Source organism: Crocodylus porosus, unplaced genomic scaffold (genome assembly GCF_001723895.1).
Source record: "Crocodylus porosus isolate Cpor-Errol unplaced genomic scaffold, CroPor_comp1, whole genome shotgun sequence".
Classification (NCBI taxonomy): Eukaryota; Metazoa; Chordata; order Crocodylia; family Crocodylidae; genus Crocodylus; species Crocodylus porosus.
The window spans coordinates 40,140,363-40,159,185 of NW_017728943.1; positions in this window are offsets into that span (position 1 = coordinate 40,140,363).

Genomic DNA, 18,823 nt, shown 5'->3' on the forward strand with positions numbered 1-18,823 from the left:
GGAAAACTGGCTCTGTGGTCAGACCCAGAGGGTAGTAATTGATGGAAGTCACTCATCATGGTGTCCTGAGACCAGTGGGGTCCCCCAAGGCTCTGTCCTTGGACCCATAATGTTCAACATCTTCATTAATGATGTGGACATTGGAGTCAGAAGCAGACTGGCCAAGTTCGCCGATGACACCAAACTTTGGGGCAAAGCATCCACGCCAGAAGACAGACAGGTGATCCAGGTTGACCTGGACAGGCTCAGCAAATGGGTGGATGAGAACCTGACGGTGTTTAACACCGAAAAATGCAAGGTTCTTCACCTTGGGAGGAAAAACCTGCAGCATCTTTATAGGCTCGGCAGTGCTACACTGGCTAGCATTACGGAAGAAAGAGACTTGGGGGTCATCATTGACCACAAGATGAACATGAGCCTGCAACGCAATGCTGTGGCTAGTAAAGCAACCAAAATGCTGGCTTGCATCCAAAGATGCTTCTCGAGCAAATCCCAGGACGTAAATTTTCCCCTTGTACTTGGCCTTAGTGAGGCTGCAGCTGGAGTACCGTGTCCAGTTTTGGGCTCCACAATTCAAAAAGGATGTGGAGAAGCTTGAGAGAGTCCAGAGAAGAGCCACCCGCATGATCAGAGGTCAGGAAAACAAACCTTACAATGATAGGCTGAGAGCCATGGGGCTCTTTAGCCTGGAAAAGCGCAGGCTCAGGGGTGACCTGATGGCCACTTCCAAGTTTATCAGGGGTGACCATCAGTTTCTGGGGGAATGTTTGTTCACCAGAGCACCCCAAGGGATGAAGAGGTCGAACGGTTATAAACCTACTGCAAGGCCGTTTCAGGCTGGACACAAGGAAGAATTTCTTTACTGTCCAAGCCCCCAAGGTCTGGAACAGCCTGCCATCGGAGGTGGTTCAAGCGCCTACGTTGAACACCTTCAAGAGTAAATTGAATGCTTATCTTGCTGGGTTCCTATGACCCCAGCTGACTTCCTGGCCTCTGGGTGGGGGGCTGGACTCAATCTTCTGAGGTCCCTTCCAGCCCTAATGTCTATGATATTTATGAAATCTATGAACAGTTCAGAGAGGAAGACTACAAGAATTCTTTGGTTCAGGAAAAGGTTTATGCCAGCTATACTGGCATTTTCTAACCATGTCAAGATTTGGAACCATTTTCTGACCTCTGTTTGGCTAGTATAACTCAAAGTAACACTGTTAAATGTTAATGCTGTTACTCTGAATTTCAATGACATAAGAGAGCAGAATCTGCATTTTACTCTTCAGGTTTCATAGTCAGTACAAGAGATAATAAAATGAGAACAGGAATGAGTTCTAAAACTCAGCCGCATTCAAGGAAAGGTTTGCCTCAGATAGTGAACTGTTTTCTTTCCAGACCATGAGTATTTGATGCAGACATTCAAGAAAGCCAAGCAAAAAAGCACCCTAAAGAATAGAGTAAAAACACAGGCACCCTGTGGTTCTAAACCTCTCAAGTTCTGCTGTTTGTGTTACTGGTTTTTTTAACAGTTTTTTTCTGAATATGCTTCCATGTTTTGAGGCTTTAGAAGTGATTTACTTAAATATAATTTTAAAAAGGTTCTAAGAAAAAGGTGAAGCAGCCTCGTACTATTTGTTGCTGCTTCCCCTTCCTCTCCTCTTGCAGTTTGTTCAGTTCCAATCTCCTTATCATACATATTGGTTCATTTTTACATATTGTTATCAAGCCATCAAGATGGGTAACTTCCTTTCCCAGCTGGTGTTGCTGCTCCTGATTTAATAAAAGGAAAAATGAAGTGGGACCAAGAGTCAATGCACATTTTACAGTAACCTATATCATTAGTATATACAGTATAACATATATTATACACATACATGTAACATATAATTAGTATACGCAGTAACTAATATATATCTTCTTTATCATATTAAATCAGGGAACATTACAGATGTGTTAGTACTACTAATCTACAATTGCTTTGTTTTCTTGGATTTTGCACACAACCACGTGTCATAGTTGGTAACAAACTTTATATATATAATATATCAATTTACAGATAAAACAAGACAGAGAATTACTAGCCACTGATTTATTGAGTAGAGGACACTCATGGGCAGATAGAGGATTTTGAAAAGGGGGGGGGTACAGATGGTGTGGTGCATCATCACATAGAACAACACATTGTTCTCCAGTTAAAGAGAGACTAGGAGCTTTACTAATAATTACACTATAAAATATCCTTATGGAACAAGTCTTTATGCTATATTTATTAAAATAGGAATTGATAACCTTCCCATAGAATTTTTGAAATGTTCTACACAGCTTAATAAAGAAACTTACCACAACTATTAAAGACTACAGGATGATTCCACAAAAGTCTGGAGAAAGTAGAGCATTCTCCATTAATTCTACACATACCTACAAGTTCAGTTATTGTTTAATGTCACCTAACCCCTCAAATGTTTCTCTGTTGGTTCATACCTTCTGTTTCTACTGATAGGGGATCTGGCTGACTCTCCAGAGCACAATAAGACAAATGTACAGAGGTTCGGGGGGTGAATTTTGCAGCATGCACATTATATATTCCCTTTGTAATTAGTCTAAGTTCATATGATTAGTCTAGTGCCCAAGGCATTTCCCTCGTTTATGTACACTGGGCAAGTCAGTCCAGTCTCTGGGAGCCATCATGAATATAAGGGGTTACATCTGTCCTTGGAGGTCTGATATGAGCTAGTGCACCTCCTAGCTGACTTCCTCTGTGGGAAGCACTCTCATTTCCCTTCTAGGTCCCATGCAGGGGCTGTTCCCTTCCAAGTATTGTCCAAGACCCAGACCAGATGTCCATTTTCCTGCCAAAGATGGGATGTCTTAGGTTTCAAACTATTAACCAAGGTATCACAGAGAAACAGTCAGAATAATAGTGATGTAAACCCATTCCATGTCTAAAGAAACCTATTTGTTTGAGTCCCAGTTTATCAGGATGCTTAAAGAGACACTAAGTTTAACCATGTGATGTCTATGGGACTACTCACCTGTTCTGAATTAGGCATCTGGCACTCGAAGGGGACAGTCATCAACTTCACCCCTTTGCTAAGCGAGTAGGTCATATAATCCATTTCATAAACCCATACAGCCCCATCTTCAAACTAGTTAGGTGATTTTCCCCGCTACTCCTCACTCTTCTGCTAGCTATAGATTTTAGAATGTCACTGACTAAAACTTTGCTTTCTATGAAATACTTGGGAAACTTTCTGAATGGCCAATTGCACAAACTTATGGAGAAAGTGGGCTCTGTTTATTTCTTTATATCTAAAAGGACAAGTAACTTCTTGAAAGACAGGATTACAAAACCCAAAGAAGTGCCCTGGACTCTAGACTCTAAACCAGACATTTTCTTCAGCATCTGGGGTCACGTGCCTTACTAATCAAGTAGAGCTTATTCCCTGGGTTGCCCTACTTTATTTTTAAAGTGGATTTTAATAGCGTAATACAAACATAGTGGACATGACAGGGTGCTCAGCGTGCCTGTCACTTTATGAGGAGAAAGGTTTTAGAAGCAGCTCAGGAAGCCATCAGGGAAGACACCTGACTGTACCAGGGCAGGGCTTGAGGTATGTATAAGCCCGGGGCCTGAAGGAGGCAGGCAGTCTCACCCAGGTAGCAGACAGGAAAGGAGCTCCTGAGCAGGCCACTTAGACAGTAACTCTGGCTTGCACCAAGTACATCTGTGGGTCTGCAGCTTTAGGGCTGGGAATTCAGCCTTAGGGCTGGCAGAACAGGCAGCATGCAGCCTGAGGGCTCAGAAGCATCTGGAAGGGACTAAGGAGAGGTAAGGAAGTCCCAACAGGCCTAGGTGAAGAGGGGCCAAAGGGCCCAGCGAGAGAACCGATTGCCAAGGTGCCCGTAGGTTTCACTGGCCTAGGAGTACAGCTAAGGCTGAGAAAGGGCCACAGCCAGAGACTGGTGGGGCTGGAGAGCCCATGGGTCTCTGCTGGTCTAGAAGTGGAGCTGAGGTCTACTCTAAGGAGAAGGACCAAAGGCCAGGAAGCCCACAACCAGAGACGGGCTGGTATAAGAATGAAAAAAGCCAAGAGCCCATAGGGGCAGTTATGAGTTGATTGGTATGTGAGACATCTGCAAAGCAGGGGCACGGATACTGGGGAAGACAGAGCCCATGTAATTAGCCCTTAAGGCAATGAGCATGGACACCTGTGTTCATGAGTGTAAAATCAATTTGGGGGAGCCCTGGGGCAGCCTCCCTTTTCATAAAAGATAAAGATATCAAGGCAAGGCAGACAGGGAGAAAGAAAGCATGAAGGAGAGAGTGAAGTTGACAAGCGCTGATAGGGTGCCAGGGGGCATCATGGTCACCCCTGGAGTGGGACCCTGTTACAGTGGAGTCCTATCTGGGATCAGTTTGATCTGAAAAATTGTTTTATCTTCTAAAAAACAAACTAAACCATTCATTCTTCAGTCTGTTTCATTAAAACAGGGCTCCTTCCAAGGGTGTCAACAGCCTAAGCAAAACTGCCTGTACACAAGACTATTTGGGGGGCATTGATTATACTGTACAGTAAATATACAAGGCATCTATCATTATTATTTAGGTCATCAGAAGTGAAAATACTGGAGAATTATTGTTTACTTCTTTTTGTCTCCTGATAAAAATAAAGAAGCAAAACCACACATTTTCTGTCTTTGATGGCATCTAAAGGGATCTATTATCAAAGCGTAGACAGCAACAAAACACATTCAGACATGATGATCAATTCCATTGGCAGCTGAATGGTATCAGTCCTTACCGGTCCTCTGTAAAGCTCCCTCCTTTCTTAAAATGCATTCTCATTCATAGTGAAATGTAGCAAAGAGTAGCAGAAGAGTAGCACTGCTCTACGGGACAGGTATCTCCACTTACCTTAGAGCAGGTGAATTAATTCTCTTGTCCTGGACACAGTTTATATTCTTCACATCTTTTCAGTTCAGCTTTTAGCTCCATAATCCTTTTCTGCAAAGCCTCCTTGTCCTTCCTTGACTGCAAAATGAACTGGTCATACTCATTCCGGATTCTCTTTTCCTTTTTGCAATTTGGACATTCTGGAACGTTGCGTATTTCAGATGACAGTGCTTCTGATGCCATCTTTGAACAAGGCAAATCCAACCTTGATTTGTTTTTCAGTTTAATCTCAGTTTTGTACTATCAAAACACAAAACTAGACTGTATGAGGTCCCCCTGAGGGTATCTACTGTGGTCTGTTGTTATTTTGCCCTTATCTACAACACTAATAGACTGGATGGTTGCTGAGCTTTTCTCAGGTGGCTTCTCCAGCTGAGACAGGTTGATTTTCTGCTCCCAGATATCTCTGGAAACATCTAGATTTAATGCACTGTCTTTGCAGCTTTTGTCCATCAATCTGGAGAGGTTACCAAGACTGAAGTGAATAGGAGGAAAGGAAGTCTGCAGCTGTGAGACCCATTTTTAATGGTATTACTTTCTCAAAAAATTATCATTAAATCAACTGTACTACATCTAAAAAAACCAAAACGGCATGATTGTTTTCAGATATCATAAAAAACAGTTAACATAACTAACTTTGTTTTATTTGCTATCAACTTCTATTTTTAAACAGTGAAACATAAATAAGATCCAGATTAACTGAATTCTAGACATTCCATCTGAAACTGCATCTCAACTAACCCAAAAGTAGTACTTACCACTTATCCGTCTCCATACATTTCACAAAGTAAAGCATTATTCTTCGTCTTTTACAAATAAAGATACTGAGGCCCAGAAATTTTCATTTACTTTCTCAAATTTACACACCAAGTTAAGAGCTGAAACCCAGTCACATTATTCAAGACCATCTCAACTGCTTGTAAACCTCAACCTCTTAAGCACTTTTGAAAATACCTTCCAGCTCTCTCTACTCTATCAGTGCTTTGTTGACTGGACCACCCAGCCCCCAGCAAGTCATTGGGAATTGCACACAAAAAGGACTGAACAAGGGTATCAGGATTTGCAATGTACAGAATAATCCATACAACACTAGTAATGTCTTCCATAGGACACTTATCACCTCAGAAATCTCATTTGAATAATTGCTTATCTGGGCAGTTGTAGAATTTTGAAAAGGGGGGTGGTAGGCAATGTGTATGTATCATCCTATAACACAATGCCTATTTTTCTCCAATTAAAAAAGAAAGTAGAATCTGTTTTCTAATATGCTAAGGGGCCTGTGGCTATATTAGTTTATGATCCAAGGAAAAACAAATATACCTGAATCTGTGGGGAGTTGACTGCCAGCTCCAGGGGCAGGTACCTGGTGCTACGGGAAGGGGGATATAGCTGTTACCCCCAACCTGGCTGCACAGAGAACTGCTCCCTGAACCCTCATACCAGTCCCCCAGACACTTCAGCATGGCCCCAAAAGTGCTGTCCTTCATGCATTGTCCTTGTCACCTCTAATACCTCCTGGCTCCACTCTGTCCCCCATTATCCCACATATCCCCATGCTCAACCCTACCTACTCATACCCCAAACCCAGCAAATGCTACCGCCCTTTCACACACTGCTGAGTCCTACCCCTGCCCTCTCACTGTCCCCAAGAATCCACTGCACCCTGCAAAAACTTGTCCTCTTCAGGCCCCAGGCCCCATGCCCTCTCATCACCCCCCTCACACCTCACTGAGCTTTCCTCTGCCCCTCTGAGCATTCAAAACTCATTGCAGCCCCTCACATCTCCCAGGCCCCCCTCACCCACAATCCCTCTTGTTCCCAACTCCTCTCACACACCCCTCTCAGCCTCATACCCCTCACCCCCATACTGCTCCAGCCCTTCCTTTCCTACAGCTTCTACCCCACAGATGTCCCTCCCCACAAAAGCCCCTTGGTACCTGTGATCCCCCCTGTGGCCGCTGGGCCTCGAATAGCCGTTCTCGGGTGACCTTCGCTCTGGTGGTAGACAAAGCACCTTATGGACTTGAGTTGCAGACCGAGTAGATGTCTTCCCCTCGAATCGCCTCCCCCGTTCTCACCTGCCACGACTTGTTGTTCCCCAGTAGGCGGGATTGGTCATCAAGTGTACTCAGTGGCCCGTGGTTCACCTGGCAGCCATTCACAGGGCTCTATCACCCCTATACCCTGCCTCACACCTCCTCTGGTGTAACGTCCGTCTGGTGGCCTCGTCCCCGCCAGTGCACTATGAGTTGGCATCTAGATGCCCGTGGCCTATAGCCACGTTCACCTGTGTGGGCCTGCTCCCTCGGCCCTCCTTGCCTCCACCCCGTCTTTCAGGGAAACAAAAAAAACCTTCCAAGGCTCCGTTCCTTGGGGATACCTGCACTCTCCCCCTATTCCCCTTCACACGAGGCAACTAAATACAATGCAATAACAAAACATAGAATAGTGAGCCACTTCCCTGCCCCCTTACTATCTTTCCCCGGGCTTTAGCTGAGGGGGTTCCTTTACTCCTGACCCGTCACCTCCGGGATTCACTCCTGTCCTCCCATCGGCCCGGCTGGGACCAGCAGCGATACCTACCTTGACTGTAAAACCCTCGGGGCTCTCCCGGGGTCTTCTCCCCCTAGCATCTGAAGCTGACATCATCAGCCGGCCATAACTGGATAAAGAGGCGGCTGACGAGCCGCGCGGGTTCTTCATTCCACCCCTGCTGTGCTGCGTCTCCTGCTGCTGGTAAGTACCCTTTACTACTTCTTTCCCTGGGACACCTCCCATCCAAACCCTCTTGACTCTTGGAAAACCCTCCCCCTCAAAATTCCTCCCAAACTATTCCCCACTCTTCATGGCCCCCAACCATGAGACAGGGTGGTAATTCTCCCCCACATTGCTCAGCCGTTACTCACAGCAGGTCTATAGCTGGTCCCTACTGCCTTCCACCATCAACAAACCGTTGAGTGGGAAAGGATTGCTGAAGCCTTTACCCAAGATACCTATCCCTCTCATCCACCCATGCCCAGCTTTATGTTGTCCTGGTTTCAGCACTGGCTCAACCTCCACGGCCTCCAAAGCTGCAATGGATAACCCAGTCACTGCAGTAACTCACCTCTTCCCCTCACCTTTGCAACTCTTTCCTGCCTCTGACTGCCACTGCACAGCTCAGCCAACTTTTAGCTCTGACCCTACCTTTCCTGTCTGATTTTCTGAATCCCCTCCAAACAAAGCCACTCAGTATTGTTTCCTTGGTAGCAGCACACCACTACTGAACATGCGGGAGGTAAGGAAGTGAGCAGAGAAACATTAGCAGATAAGAGACAACTGTAGAAGAAAAGCTTGGCGATTAGAGGAAGATCAAACATTGTTAACACCTAAGAAGTGAAGAGATTAGCAAAAAAATCAAGTAGATAATAATGAGCCATGAAGTCAATTAAACTCTCTCTCAGGTCCACATGCATAGAAAAGGGAATGTCCCTGCTTGGTAGTCTGTTTTAAAATTTCAGTGGAGCAATAATCAAAGAAGGGGGAAGGGTCATTGACTGCACCCCAACCCCCACCTCCCTGGATCCACCCGTTCCCTATGGTTCACTTGTAGTCATAAAAGCCTACTAAACTTTATTGTATTCCAAGCTTTTAAAAATGGGGCCCTATTCTTAATTGCTTTGCATGTTGTGTAAACACGTATACCTATTCATAGTCACGAAAAGTAATACTTTCTGCATTAGAACTCCTTAACCTCCCTGGACAGCAATATCTGAAACACCAGTTTGTATAGGATATTGAGGAACAAGAAATCATACACAGACTGGACTGTGTTAAGCGTGGTTTAAACAGAGACTATGGATTCTCATTCCATTATCTGAGCTGGCTTTCATGAGGCCGTTGTTCCACTGGGTTCTTTATTTGTTTGCTTCTTCTAACATTGTCCTTCTCCACCTTCCTTCTCCCTCTTCTTCTTCCACCTTTTGTATTCAAATCACTCACTCCACTTCAAACACTTCTCTATGCTTATCTGTTCACAGTATCTGATGAAGTAAACTTGGGTACACAAAAGCTTGTGCTCTCTCTATATATTTATTTAGTTAATCTATAAGGTGCTTATCTACCCTGCCAATTCCCATATAGTACAGTCTCTATATCTGCCCCTAAGTATCTCTATCAATATTTGACATTTTACAGCCTAATTTTTTAGCTTTTCTTCTCACCTAGTTGCCCTGTCAAAAGAAATTAAGTTTGTTTAACATGCTTTCTTCCTCACAACTCCACATTGGCTGCTAAGAGTTGCCTCTTCCTCTTGTAGCTATTAGCATATTGATCGTTTTATAATTTGCTCCAGTAATTTATTTATTAGATTTATATACCTCACTTCCCTCTAAAATACTTACAATAAAAGACAAAATAACTTATAAAATAAAATAAAGATACATAAGGTATATAATAGGGGTGGGCAAAATGGTGGAGACCCAGCTGGTCTCCATGGGGCCCCCAGGAGCTGTGGGGCCATGACCATGCAGGGCTGTGACAGTGTGGGGCTGAAGAATCGAAAGCTTTCCCAGCCCCACTCTATCATGGTCCTGGTGTTCCTGGGGTCTCCACAGTAACTGGCCAGGAGCTGTGTGGGCAGGGTGCATGGCTGGGCAGGGATCTACTCTGGAACCAGGATCTTGGGGTGGTGACAGTGCAGGGTTGTGATCAGCTCCCTGCATGCCCCTGCCCACAGAACCCACACCCATTGTAGGGGCAGACAGGCAGTAGATCACAGCTCTGCTGCAGCCCCATGCTGTCACCTCCCCAAGATCCTGGGGTCTCCCCAACCCTGCCTGCCCATCCTGCTCCCAGCTGCTCAGCCATGCACCCTGCCTATGTGGGTCCCTCCAGGCAATGGGTACAGAGCAGATGGGCTGGGGTGCCAGGGCAGCAGGGGTGGCCCTGGTGGTGGCAGCCAGAAGGAGCTGCTGGGAAATGGAGTTTGCCACAGGCCCAATTTGGCTCGTGGGCTGGATTTTGCCCACCCCAAAACAAACTCCCCAGACAATGCCACACCTTAACTTTGTTTGTCAAGTGCACGCTGAAATAAAAAGGTTTTTATACCTCTGCAAGATTGCTGGCTTGGGCTCTGTCAGGACACAAGGGGGAGGGAGTTCCAGAGCAGAGAACCTACTACTGAGAACGACCTTCCATTAGAGGTCCAATACTGGATCAGCACTGATATAAAGAAAATTGTCTGTATCGGAAATTGGCCTGATGTGGCTGATAATGTGGCCAATAAACAGCACATGCATGTGCACAGCCACAGTGCAGCACATAGGCTGTAAGGAACACAGCCCGGAAGCTTGGAGAGCTGTGTGCAGCTAGTAAAACTGTTGTGGTGGATGGGGAGGCGGGAAGAAAGAGGCGTGGGGGAGCAGATCAAGGCCCCCGCAGTGAGCAAGTGGGGCTGGGGCAGGCAGTGCTCAGCTGGGGCGTGGCATGGGACAGAGCCGCAGCTTGTCTGGGGAGCACCGTTGCTGCGTGTACCCTGAGATGGCATGGGGGGGTGTGCCCCCAGATCTGCACAGGGCAGGGCAGGCTGCTGCTGTGGGCTGGGACAGGGTCTATGTTGGGCTGTTCCTGGCAGAGGGGCTAGGCCAGGTTGCACTCAGGGTGGGTGATGGCAGTGCTGGGAGGGGGAGCTGGGGGGGCCATGGTGAATTTTGGGGTGGCTGCAGCCCCCCCCCCCGTAGCCCCTTTCCAGCACTGCCCACCCTGAGTGTAGTCTGGCCCAACCCCCACTGGGAAGAGCCCAGCACAGCCCCAGCCCACAGCTGCAGCCCACCATGCCCAGCACAGGTCTGGAATAGCATATGCCCCCTCAGGGTGCACGCAATGGTGGGAGCCACTCCACCCTCCCTGTGCCCCCCAGACGAGCTGCAGCTTCATCCTGCATCCCACCCCGGATGGGCAGTGCCTACCCCTAGCCCCAGCTCCACTCCCTTCCTCACCGTGAGGGCCTTGATCTGCCCCCCCCCATGTCCCTCCATGCCGCCTCCCTTTCCACTACAACAGACTCACAGCTGCACGCAGCTCTCCATGCTGTACTGGAAATCAGATCGGTATCAGCCGATATGCCTCTTTAAAAATCGGTTATCAATACTGGCCCCAAAAAACTCTACTGGTACACCCCTACCTTCCATGTGTTTTTGCTAAGTAAACTTGGTACACAGATGATACCTGTAGGAGGTTGCTCACAGCTGACCTTAGGGATCATAATCTATGCTCCTAGGTATTGCAGTCAGACTGATGTTGCATGAAAGATGCCCCTAAACAACAGGAACTGACTACTAACATAGGGAACACTGAAAATAACTAAATAGTAAACACTGTCAAAAGCATGAAGTAAACAAATTTTGGGGGAAAAAAAAAAAAAAAAAAAAAAAAAGAGAAAAATGCTTTTTCCCCCTCATGTCTATTATAAGCTGCTTATAAGAATAGTGGGTTAAAAGTAATCAAATAGGAGTGAGATTTCCAGTTGACACTTGTTTAAGAAGTATAAACAAGACTAGGAAAAAGAAAAAGGAAATAATTGGCTGCCAAAATTCTAACCTTAGCTAAAACAGGCCATCTACATAAAAAGGGAAGAAACAGCATGTTTTATAGCTTCTTCCAAATCAATAAATAAAAGGAATAAAACAGCAGGAAAAATTCTTTAATATGTTTAAAGGGCAGATAATTAGGGAAACACTAGGGTTCCATAATGGAAGAGGAGAGACCATACAACTAAAAAAAAAGGTAAAAGAAGAATATGAACATTTAGCTTCTGTGTTTTTTACCACTTTCAAACTGGCTTAAAAATGATACATCTGATTCAGGTTTCAGTTGCATTATTGAGGAATAACTTCATTCAAGACCGACTCTGTACCCATATTAATTCACTATAAACAAAGTGTAAAACTTTGGACTGCATTCTTAGGTACCAGAAACAAAAGAAGACCAATTCATCAGTCTGAATTCAATGATAACCAGTTTAATGGCAAAACTATTTTGGCTTTACCTTTCTTGCACTTGTATTCTCAAATAATTCATGTTTCTTACTAGGATTCTTTTGCAATGGAAGGGCACAGAATGTCTTCAGTTGAAAACAGAAATAGTAGAAGATCAATGAAGTTTTTCCATCAGATTAATACAAAACTGACGTGAAATCACAATTTACATTACTCAGAGACATGACCCTCTTCCTTTGTAATCAGAAAAAGACTTTTGATAAAACACTTCCAGTTCTGAGTTGAAACAGAAATCTGAACCGCTGTGTTAGAAGGTTAGCCACATTACAGAGACTGAGTAACACTAGAAGTCCTAACACATTCATCAGGAAGGTACATTGATAACATCACCTTTCACTATGGAATCAGTGAGATCAAACTAAATACATGTAATGTACAGCTACTGTTTCTATATATGTTGTCACTGTGTTATCAATATAATTGAATCACTATACTAATATCATTGCACTGCATCAGTGTTTTTCAATTTAGCAAGCCAGTGTTAGAGAAACTTAACTGACACAAGATGTAAGACTTTCACCACAGCGAAAAATATCCAACCCCATTCCCTACCTTCACCAAGCCTGCAATTTAAAGGAACAAGATAACTGTGGTGGGCCAGTAGGGGGTGCTCCTGCGTTGAGCCACCCACCTCACTGTGCCCAACCACCTTCCAGATTCCAAGTGCCTCCCTGGGGGCACCTCACGTCTGGCCAACCCCCTTCCTGGAGCACACCCGCTAGCCTGGGGGTAACACTTGACGCCACAGAGGGATGGGCTTGATTATGGCTCTGTGCACCCTGGGAAACACAGGCCTAGTAGCCCTCAAGGGTACTTGATTCACTTCAAGAACTTGGGATGCTTCCCTCAGTCGGAAGCACAAGTAGTGGTCTCCCTTAGTCAGCCGAACCAAGGGGTCCCCAAGGCATAATCTAGACCCACTCCCTATAAGTCTCCCACGCTAGGTACAAAGGAGAACTTTATTGGTTACAAGGGGTAGGGTTGGAATAGGGCACAGGGTAGAGCAATATCAGAGAAATCCCATAGAGCAAACTGGCATGGCTGGGTAGCCTTTGATCACGCATCTGAGTTACTGCAAGCTATATATCTAGTTAGATCTCAGGTAGCTTACTCACAAGTATCATCCAGAGGCAGGTGGAGATCCCCTCTGGAGGCAGGCAGTTCCTTGATCATGAGTTCTGAGAGAGAGAGCAAGTTTCAGATGGTCCAGCTCCTGTTGGCCAACCGATTTGAAATGCCTCACTACTTGCTAGTAGGAACGTCACCCAACTCCTTGCCTTACTCACATAAGTAGTCCCATGATTTCCTTCTTTCCTATTTAAGAGGAACTACACTTAGTGGGATTTTGGGCCCAATTCGTCTGTGCACTTAAAAAAAAGCCAGAAGTTTTTGTGGGTGGTATCTTTTATTGGACAAACTCCACTGTTGGGATAGATTTAGCCAAGATTTAAAGGTATCACAGTATCCATCCTAGGACTTCAGAAATATAGCACACAGTATAAAATAAAGGCATAGATACAACAAAGTTATTAGTTATCTGTTTCACAAAAGTGTCTAGCAGCCACTAATCAAGACTGAGGCTGTGCTAGGCACTGTAAAACTACATAGTCCCACCCCAAATAGTTTATAATCTAAGTAAATAAGAAATTATCTGTAATAATTTTTTTTTAAAAAAAAGACTTGATACTAGTGTTTTTCCCTTCCAAATGCTGGGCTGGTATGTACATTCTTTGCTTTCTAATCCAGAAAAGAAAAAAGGGCCTTTAACAATGCAGGTTTGCTTCTATATTCATTTTTTTCAAGAGAGAAAATGAAGAATGAACTGCATCTTTTAATCAGTGTTTTGCTCCTTCATTATGATTCTTGTTATTTTAGAATTGCCAGATTCCTTTAAATCAAACATTGAGTCTATATGACCATTATTAGATAGTTTTTAGCAAAGGAACATGTGCTTTAATAGTAATCATTTAAGTGAAGTAACAAGCTTTCTGTTATATAGCTCAATTTGGTGTCAATGAGAATTAGAGGGACTTGGCATCTCTCCAGAGCAAGTCATTAATGCTTGAATGCACTTTTGAAAGGAAGTGATAAATTAAGTACTTCTTGGAGTGAAGGTGTCTTTGGGCCATTTATCTGGATTCCATAGATAAGGTTACCAAGAGCTGTGTGGAGAGTCTACACTCCAGATAAGCCTGAAGGTAATGAAGCAGTGGGTCTCAACATTTTTTAGATTCAAGACACCCCTCAATAGACTCAAGGCACCCCCCAAATGTCAGCTTAGTTTTCACTCAGTTTAACCACAGAAAAATAACAGAGTACTTCTGCTGCAAAGAACTGAGAAAGACCACAATAGATCATAGTGTTTTTAACATTATGGATTCCTATTTTAAATCTTTGGGTTTGTCTTGTGAGTTATATACCTAGCCATGCTAAAACTATGTGGCTGGCACCTTGCCACTCTTGAAAGTGTCTCAAGGCACCCTGGCTGAGAATCACTGTCATAAAGATTCAGAGTGATATATATGACTCAGGGCTAAATTGTGAAGTTATGGTAACCTGAAAAGTTAGATATTTGGAAGTACCACATACAGTTCTACAGCATAATAGCATACAGTGGCTCTAGCATGGCAGGTGGGGGAGGGGGAAAAGGAGGAGGCCTGCAAAAAAGCAGTTCTCCTTCCTAAGTTCTATAATGGTGTTGTAATACCGTGGTTCTCAACCTTTGGTACCTTATGTACCACCTGCTGACTGACACAGCAAAAGTGAAACTGGAAGTCCCACTGTGGTGCTGCATGGGTTGATTGTCAACTGACCCAAGAGGAGGATATAAGCCCAGGTCCAGAGATAAGCCACCAGTAACATCTTGGAGTCTGCTGAGAGAAAACCACCTCAGCAGGATGGCTTCAGCTACAGGTCAACGTGGAGGGTAATGCCCATTGGTGACATGTAGAGCGTGCACATGGATGCATATGCATCCCCTGAGCTTGGTAGGGCACCCCCTGCAAAAAGCACTGTCAGCACCTGCAGGCAGTCTCCAGTCACCACTGGCTGCCATTCCCACCGGCATCGGCAGGTGATCACAGACCGCTGGTTGGCGCTCTCCACCCCACTCACTGCCGACACCATGGCCAGCTGTGGGAGCTCCCTACTTGCCACCACTACACCCCTGATGCCAACACTGCCACCTGCAGGTGGTTGCTGTGTCCCCCAGCTTCCGGGGGCACGTGGCATTCATGGTATTGCCTAAAGCATTCTGGAGGTTTGGGGAGGAAAAAAGGGGAGAAGAAGGTTCCTAGGGACTGAAGAAGGGGCCCAGAGCCCAGATTGAGAGACTGAGGGTGTGGGACCAGAGAGGGTCCAGGAGCCTAGTAAGAAGCTGATAGTGTGGGAGCAGAGAGGGCCCAGGAACCCCAGAAGAGGGGCTAAATGGAAAAGAACATCAATGAGGGTGCCATCTGTGAGGCATGGGACAATTTAGGAAGCCCTGGGGCAGCCTCCTTCATATGAAAGTAAAAAAAAAAAAAAAGAGAGACATTAAGGCACGGCAAGTGACTGAAGGGCTGGCTGATGGCCCACAAAGTGAGGGCTGAAGGGACTCCAGGGGCTTCATGGCCACCTCTGGAAAAACACCCTGTCAGAATAGATTCTAATGAGCCATGAAGTCAAGTGACTCCCTCACTAATGCCTGAATAGGAATGCTGCTGCCACTGCCAAGCAGTTGGTTTTAAACTTTGGGTGGATCAGGAATCAAGTGGGGGAGAGAGTGCAACTGCACCACTCCACCCCCCTAGGATTAGTACTTCAAGTTTATCATTGTGATATGCATTACTTCCCTTATCAGGGTAGCATTTCATGTGCCGCAGTTCAGGCAACCCCCTCCTGCAGTGCTCTGTACAGGCAACCCCTGCTTAGCTCTCTGAACAACCGAGCGTTAAGTGAAACCAAAAGTATCTGACGACCCAAGATGGCGACTGCAATTGTTTTTTAATGACCCAGGATGGTGACCACGAGCATTATAATGAAACTCACTGAGCGCTAAGTGAAATCAGGTATCAATTTCAAATGAGAGTTATAGTGCTAAGTGAAGCAGCGTTAAGCAGGGGTTGCCTGCATTACTTTTTCCAACTAGCTGTGTTTATTTACTCTGGAGTACATCATAATCCTCCCATGTCTCATCACCAGCTAATTTTGCTACTTCTTCCCCCTTTACAGACCATCAATTTATTATATATTAAACAACCCAAGATTTAGTATGGAACCTGGTAGCACACCACTATTAACCTTTTCCATGATGGGAACTGACCATTGATCCTACTCCTTAGTTATAGTTTACAGTAAGTTTTCAATCCATGGCCCTACTCTTAATTGTCACCCCATGATTGGTTAGCTTCTTTAGTAGCCTCCTTTGGAGGACCTTGTCAAAGACTAACTAATTATGGCAGCCAGCTCTCACTAACTACTTTTCTATTTTTAAAACAGGAGGTTAGTAAGGGAAGACAATGATAGCTACTGGGTGGCAAGAGAGGTGACTCAAAGAGCAAAGGTGACAATGCAAATGACTGAATACATCAAATCTTTGAAGAAGTACCCAGTGAACGCTTTTCTGCTTCCTAAAGCATTGGCTGATGGAGCCCATTAAAGGGAAAGTACAAAGACTAGAGATGCAACTCGAAACAATGACAGAATACCCATGGAGTGTAACACATCAGGGTGCCAGGGGTGGCTGTGATGTCCCCTGGTGACTAGGCAACTGTGCCCACTCCACCCCAGGACACCTTCCTGTCCCTCCTGCCACACCTTGATGGTAAAATGATAAATAGGGAGGTTGCCCATGGCTCTTTGTGTGGCCCCAGTTCTGCTGAACCCCCATTAGTTCTCACTGGTCCTCAGGCCCCTTGTTGGGCCTCACTTCATACTTGTGCCACACGGGCTAATTGCATGGCTTCAAATCCTTCCCCCTGGCCTCACTCCATGCCTCGTGGGTGTTACAATAATGTTGTTCTCTCTGTTGGGGCCTCAGCCTCCTTGGCTGCTGGAGTGTGGTAATTACCACACTCCAGCAGCCTTCCACATCATCTTGTCTATCAGTGTCCCTGCGCTCAAAATGGCAACAGGGGTGCTTGAACTAAAACTCACTGAATGAGCCACTCTAATTAAAGTGCCATTCCCCACCCCTGGAGCACGTGTAAAAGTGCCCCATATGAGTCAAGAAAAACAAAGCTAGTATCTATACTTAAGGAGAAAAAAAGTGGTGTAAACAAGCACAGCATCATTCATTTAAATGGTATTCAAGGATTAAGAACAAATTTGAAGAAAAGCATAATTAAAGAAATGGAGATAAATGGAAAATGGGCTATGAACAGTAACTTGATATCTTTCTGTGATAACAGATTTTATACACAAAAGAAAGCCAGCAGAAACACTTGATTTCACTAGGACATTCCATATAGTGCCATGCATGCAAATCAAGGGAAGAGATTCTTCCACCCTATTCAACACTGGTGAGGCGTCATCTGGAACACTGTGTTCAGTTTTCAGTCCTCCACTTCAAGAAGGACATGGACAGTTTGGCAAGAGTCCAGCACAGAGGAACCAAAATTGTCATAGGCCTGGGAAGCTGGTTTTATGAAGAAAGGTTGAAAAAATTAGGATTACTTAGCCTAGAGCAGAAGTTCCTAAAACTTTTCTTATTGTGTGCCTCCTTCCAGATTTACCAGCTGCCCACATACCCCTACCAGAACATTTTTTTATGTTTTAACCTCTTACATTCCAATTATTATGAAAATTACATACGCCACTACACAATTTCTCCCACATACCCCCAAAGATGTCTTCTTTAGCCCAAAGGGTACACATACCACAGTTTGGGAATCCCTGAACTACAGAATAGAAGACAGAGGGGGATTTGATAAGAGTCTTCAAATGCCTGAAGGGTGATTATAGGGATGGTGGAAATTGTGGGGAGGTGGAAGGCAGGACTAGGAGCCATGGCCTCAAGTTGCAGCAAAGGAAATTTAGGTTGGAAATTAGGAGTAATTTTCTGATTATTATGAGGGTGGTCAAGCATTGGAGCAGGCTACTTAGAGAAGATGTAGAATCACCATCCTTGGAAATTTTCAAAAGCAGGTTAGACAGACACTTGGCTGGGATGGTTTAGTCAAACAAGATCCTGCATTGAACAGGAGCTGGACAAAATTATCTTGTTAGATCCCTTCCAGCCCTACTTTCTTAAGATCCTATGTGGGAAAGCTCTAGTTAAGCTGAAAGAGAGATAAATTAGAGCACTTTCAGGGGACTGATCACGTGAAAAATTTAACTTGTGTAAGCACCTCTTCTCCTTGTTGATAACTGCTTAGAGCAAACCTATCCGTTCTCAGCCTTCATTTTGCTAGGCTAAAAATCCAAGTACATTTAGTCTCCTGTCATAAGATAGGTTCACGGTATGGTAGATATGCACCATATAGACCAGGGGCAGGCAATTATTTTGGGCAGGGGGCCACTTACTGAGTTTCAGCAAGCCATTGAGGGCCACATGGCAGGCAGCCCAGGGCATATTAATTTTCTAAATTTTTTACGGGCCCCGCGAGCTGGATAGAATGGCCTGGTGTGAGGGAGCGGGGCCTAGGGGTGGCCGTGAACTCCCTAGCGCCCCCTACCGTCACGTTAGGGTGAACGTAGCACCCTCAGAATCTCGCCCGCCACGACTTTGATGACTAATATATATAGTATGGAGGCTGCCTGTTCCCTAGTGGACGGTACTGGTGTTCTTGTCCCTATTCCAGAATGGGGTATCTATATGCGTCCCGCCTTAAGGGCTATGCGTGCCTCCAAACCTCCCCTT